The following is a 6,685-nucleotide window of genomic DNA, read 5'->3' on the forward strand; positions in this document are numbered from 1 at the left end:
TGATTGTATGTAGAAAACAGTAAATCACACACAAAAAAAAAACTTTAGCTGGCTTTTCACAGCTCGGGTCACATATTTCATGTCGTTTTAAATCATTTGATGCTTTGTGTGAGCATAAATTTGAGTCAATCTTTAAGAATTTGAGTCATATTTTCAATGAACTGCTTGATTCACTTCACAAAATTGGTTTGAATGATTAATTCACAAATTAGATTGATCCGGTTCCCAAAATCTACTCACTTGCTCAATGTAGGAAAGATTATTTGTGAATAATGTTTACATTTTGGTGTATATCTCACACAAAGCTATTGTTTGACTTCAGATGTCTTAGAATATTGCACACAAGTTATGTATGGATTATTTTATGATGCTTTTGCTTCTTTTTCGAATCTTGAGAGCTTCAGTTCTCATTCATGGGGATTGTATGTAACAGAGCAATTAGGAAAGTCTTAAAAATGTATGTTCCACAGAAGAAAGTATATGCCATACTGGTTTGGAACAATGTGATGGAGTAAAAAATCTGAAATGTTCATTTTTGGCTGAACTGGCTCTTTAACAGGACTTTACATAGAGGGATTTCAGTTATATTGTCAACATTTAAATGTGAGTGGAGAAATGTTTCATCACAGACTCGGCCAAACTTGTGAAGTGCTCTCTTGTTGAAACATAATTGCAGCATTATCATTACAGCACTGAAAGCTTACAGAGGAGCAGGGGAGTATTTCTACATCTGTATGAGATGTAGTTCAATTCAACTTCATTTGCTTGTGTGAAGTTTGCCTAATTTGCAAAACTGCAGATTACACTGAAATCAAACAGGAATGCTGCAGTACACTGAGCTTGTGTGAATGGATGTTGTCAAAGTGTTTTATATTCACATTTTTTAAGTATATATTTTAATAAAAAAAAAATATGAATGCACTTACAGCTGCCTAATTTTTCTGTTAATCTGCCTTTTTTTTTTTAAGGTTTCATTACATCTCTATCACACACAAAGGCCAAGAACTGAAGGTTCACTGGTGTTAGGTGGCCTCTGCTGGGCGATAGACAACCAGGGTTCTCTGTTGTGGATCTTCTAAAGCAATTTATTTTCCCATTGTGGCCTGCCAAAGTCTGGAACTGATTTGGTCTGAACTGTGAGAATTAGCTGTGAGAATTAATTTAATTTTAATTTTGTCTAGAGCACTTACTGTATGTTTACTGCAGATCCTTTTTGCAAATGTTTAATTTAAACTGTTGGTGTTCTTTTGTGGAGTAATTCTTTTGTATTGTCAACTTTGGTTTAAATGTGGTTCTGTATTGACAACCTATAAGGTGTAATTTCTTTCTTACTTTGCAATGTAGTGGTTACTTTTCTTAAATGAGATGTATGTGGCTGACAATTGCGACCTTGGGAGGGCCCAGCCTTTGAAATGAGATACAGCTTTGCTCATCTGTTGTTCATAGTCCTGCAATACCAGAGACTGCAGTTTCAGGACTGCATTTCTATGACCCTTGTTTTTTGTGACAGTGCCACCTAGCCAATTCTATTCCATCAGAGGAGACCTGATTCAAACCTGAAAGAAACATGTGAAATACCTTTTTGTAAGAGTTTGTAACATATGCAACATATGTAAAAGAAGGTGTGGCCATTTTACACTTGAATGTACAAGACTTCCAGTTATTTTAGCTGTGCAAAACAGTTAATTATGCTGCTTGATGTCAAGGACTAGTATTGATCACATCTTAATTTATTATAATAAACACGTTATTTATCAATCAAAAACACACTATTTTGTAGCACAATGTTTTTTTTTAATGCACTTTGTTAAGCCTGTCGCAGTGACTTAATTAAGTCTAAATAAGTAAAAATTAAAGTCTTTCTTTCCAAGAAAACTGAACTTAAAACCACAATATAGGCTCATATATGGCCATTTTACACTTGAATGTACAAGACTTCCAGTTATTTTAGCTGTGCAAAACAGTTAATTATGCTGCTTGATGTCAAGGACTAGTATTGATCACATCTTAATTTATTATAATAAACACGTTATTTATCAATCAAAAACACACTATTTTGTAGCACAATGGTTTTTTTTAATGCACTTTGTTAAGCCTGTCGCAGTGACTTAAGTCTAAATAAGTAAAAATGAAAGTCTTTCTTTCCAAGAAAACTGAACTTAAAACCACAATATAGGCTCATATACTGAAACAAATACAATTTCAAGAGGTTTATCAAAGTTTGGTTGATTAGGGGAATATATCAATTAAATTTAAATAATTAAAACAGTAAATCCTTCCTACAAATAATTTACAAACAAAACAAAGTCCAAATACAGAATTTAGTAGTAAATGCTATAAAATAAAACTGGTACATATAAAAAATCTAGTTGCCTAGAAATGCGGTTCTAGGACTCTACTCTTGAAATGTCTCCATTATTGAAGGATTGTGCTACTCTGTTCTTTCACAGTGTCTCTACTCAATAATAAACAAGAGGTCATGGTGATGGGAAAGCACAGCAATTCAGTGCATGCCCCTTTTCCAGGATTTGTGCGTAGGACCTCAGGTTACCATCCCTGGGGCCTGAAGAAGTGTTCACATTGACATCAATCTGCAGTGACAAAGCGACCAGAACTCATTTGTTTTCAATGAGACCAGATGATTTTCAGCAGCACAGGTGTCAGTGACAGGACATGGCTGTGTCCAACAACACAACAAAATAGGCCCAAATACAGAATTTAGTAGTAAATGCTATAAAATAAAACTGGTACATATAAAAAAATCTAGTTGCCTAGAAATGCGGTTCTAGGACTCTACTCTTGAAATGTCTCCATTATTGAAGGATTGTGCTACTCTGTTCTTTCACAGTGTCTCTACTCAATAATAAACAAGAGGTCATGGTGATGGGAAAGCACAGCAATTCAGTGCATGCCCCTTTTCCAGGATTTGTGCGTAGGACCTCAGGTTACCATCCCTGGGGCCTGAAGAAGTGTTCACATTGACATCAATCTGCAGTGACAAAGCGACCAGAACTCATTTGTTTTCAATGAGACCAGATGATTTCCAGCAGCACAGGTGTCAGTGACAGGACATGGCTGTGTCCAACAACACAACAAAATAGATAGAAGATTAACTTTATGTGCAGTTACTCAATGCAATGAATACTAACAGGAATGTAGATAGTGGCGTTCCAGTGATCCATCTCTTGTGAGACACCAGCCAAGTGTCAGCAAGATGGAGCAGATAATGTTGATGTGAGTGATTTTACTGTCCTTTATGATTTATTTATACCCACATCAACAATAATAACACCATGGAAAACCGAGTCTGAGATTGTTGGCATTCTGAACAAGTTCGATTCATGAAATCTTGTTCATGATATGATGTACTATGCAGCACTGCAATTTTTGTGCAGTTTTTCTACAAATGCTTTCTTCTGCAGAATGTACATTTTTGAGGCAACAAAACTGATTCACAGTCAAAATGGAATGAAATTTTACTTTTTTTTCTGTTAATACAATTCATTTGAAATCAGATTTGTGTGGTTATGCAACCTACCAATAATGTCGGAGCACCCAACACAGTAACCTTGTGACCTCCAGCAATCAAATCGCTGTCAGTGTGAATGAGACATCATGTATAAATGATACAGAAGAGGTGACTGATTCACTGAATTGAACTCACAAGCAATAATGTATTTGTTTTTCATGGTCTGAGCAGTACAGAAGGTGGCTCAGCCTACGAAACTGGGCAGCTAAATCGATCAACAGGCCCACACAGAATCTGCGCCCGCACTGCACTCAGCTCAACAAAACTGATTCACAGTCAAAATGGAATGAAATGTTATTTTTTTTCTGTTAATACAATTCATTTGAAATCAGATTTGTGTGGTTATGCAACCTACCAATAATGTCGGAGCACCCAACACAGTAACCTTGTGACCTCCAGCAATCAAATCGCTGTCAGTGTGAATGAGACATCATGTATAAATGATACAGAAGAGGTGACTGATTCACTGAATTGAACTCACAAGCAATAATGTATTTGTTTTTCATGGTCTGAGCAGTACAGAAGGTGGCTCAGCCTACGAAACTGGGCAGCTAAATCGATCAACAGGCCCACACAGAATCTGCGCCCGCACTGCACTCAGCGGAGAGCTCAGCAGATTTATGAAAAACAACCGACACAAAGTTTTACATATTATCCACCATTTGCATCCCACAGATTTTGCACAAAAATAGCACTTCTGTGAAATGTGGAGATGAAGTCCATAGATTCAGTCTGGGCCTGCTGATCATTCTTTTATGTGCAACAGCATCACTGGTCAAGTGACCTCAGCACAGGAGATAATGTCCCTCTCCAACTTCACTCCATCTTAGTGAGCAATTACCATGCTGTCAACTAACTTTTATAAATAGAAGTTAGCTACAGTTTACCCTATGAGGCACATACATAATGTGGCACATGTCATAATTTATTATGTAAGTCTAACAATTTTGTAGAGGATTGTTACTGTAGATTTGGGCTCTATTCTGTGTGGTTTTTTTTAACAATATGTCTCACTTTTTAATTTACAGAGTATTCATGCTTTAATGGAAATATATCCAAATCAAAAATTATAATGTCATGTTGTGTGATATGTCATTACGTGGTTTGCAGATCTTATTATTATCTTATTATCTTATTATTATTGCAGAAAATTATTATTTTTCTTCCGTACAGAATGTGTAAGAAATGAATGTAGTTTCTGTCATGGAAGAAAAAAAAGGTAATTACCACTTTTTGTCTCACAATTCAGACTTTTTTCTTGCAATTCTGAAAAAAAAGAAGTCAGATTTGGGAGTTATAAACTCAGAACGTTTCGGTTACGTATGTAACCCTCGTTCCCTGAAGGAGGGAACGGAGACGTCACGTCGGAGGACCGACGAAATTGGGATCTCGCAAAATAGGTATAAATTCGATATTGCAAGATATAAACTAGCAATTCTGAGAAAAAAAAACATTTTTTTCTCAGACTTGCTAGTTTATATGTATATATACAGTATATATATATATATGTATATGTATGTATGTATTGCGAAATAAAAAAGTCACACTTGCCTTTTTTTTTTTATTCCGTGGCTGAAAAAAAGAAAACAAGATATAAACTCAGAATTAAACTCGAAATTGAAAGAAAAAAAGATTGAAAGTATGAATTCTGAGAAAAAGTCAGAATTGTGGGATAAAGAGTTGCAATTACCTGTTTTTATTTTATTATTCATTGACGGAAACAGGCTTCCATAAGAAGTCTACTGTACAAAGACAGAACATGTTGTGTAATATCCATTAATGGATTACTAAAACATACTGTACCACTATGTCTGATTATATGGAGCACCGTATTGTGGATTGCTCTTGAAATCCAAATGAACACTCAGTTCAAAGCAATGCAACATTTGATGAAACCTTTTAGAGTAGGATCATTTATAATATCTGTGGATGAATGTTGTGCTGTACAGCATGCACTTTAGGCAGGGTATTTCAGAAACACACAGTAATTGAGGTGCTGTAAGAGGGATGGACTTCACTCTCTTTCAAACAATGCTCCATAAATAAAACACTTCAGCTCGCTGTATGAAGTGTCCTTCGCAAACTTTCAGTTCAAGCTGCGCCTCCCGGCACAATGCTCTAATCATATACGGACACTTGAAGCGTTCATTTGCAAAACGATGAGGGCTAAAGCAACTTTTAAAGTGAGTGGAAGACACTGACTTTAAGTAATGGAGTTTAATGTGGTAAAAAAAGAGCATAAATATTATTTTCCAGCAACTTTATATAAATGTATGTTAGCTGTTTGCGGTTATTAATTTTCCTGGACTGTGAATGAGTAATACACCATACAAAAAAGTAGTTTTGAGGAGGATAACAAATTAGAAACATTTCACCCAAAAATATCCTGGCCACTCTTTTCCATGTCATTAAAATGAATGATGAATGGGCCTTTTAAGCTGCGAAACAAAACAAAAGTATATGTATATGAGCTAAAAGGCCCCTGTCCTCATCAAATTTCAGTATTCTCATGGAAAGTGAATGATGACAGAATTGTCATTTTTGGTTTTTGGGTGAATGTCTTCAAAATTCTGCTTGCAAAAATGAAATGTAATTTCAATTTTAAAAGAGAATGAAATGAAATTCAAATGCCAAAACTCTCATTCACAAGGTTGTTTTTCAGACAGAATCATCAAACCATGTTTAATGGTATGGAATGCTGTTATATAATCCAGAACTGTGTGTAGTGGATATTTCACAAGAGGAAACCACTGCAGTTCTTTGAGAGATGAAAGAGGAGTGAATTTCCTTGCACAGTGTTCTCTAGATCTTCCTATCACAGCTCATTGTTGTTGATGAGTGGTAATCTAGGAATCCATAGACGGTACAGTACCTGTCATTTGTGATTTTGTTTAACAGTGTTGTATACAGGTTACTAGCAACAGCTAATCAACCTACAGAAATTCACCTGTAGCTCCATTTGTCATTATTTTTTAATTAGCTCACTCCTTTTTTATGTTGTTTATCAGAGTTTGTCCACCATGTGAAAATAAATTATAATATTCATAAAAAAAACAAATCAGGGATATGCTAGCATACTTGTTATATATATATACTGTATATATATATATATATATATATATATATATATATATATATATATATTATATACATCAA

The sequence above is a fragment of the Sinocyclocheilus grahami genome, unplaced genomic scaffold, assembly GCF_001515645.1.
Source record: "Sinocyclocheilus grahami isolate Dianchi unplaced genomic scaffold, SAMN03320097.WGS_v1.1 scaffold1156.1, whole genome shotgun sequence".
Taxonomy (NCBI): Eukaryota; Metazoa; Chordata; class Actinopteri; order Cypriniformes; family Cyprinidae; genus Sinocyclocheilus; species Sinocyclocheilus grahami.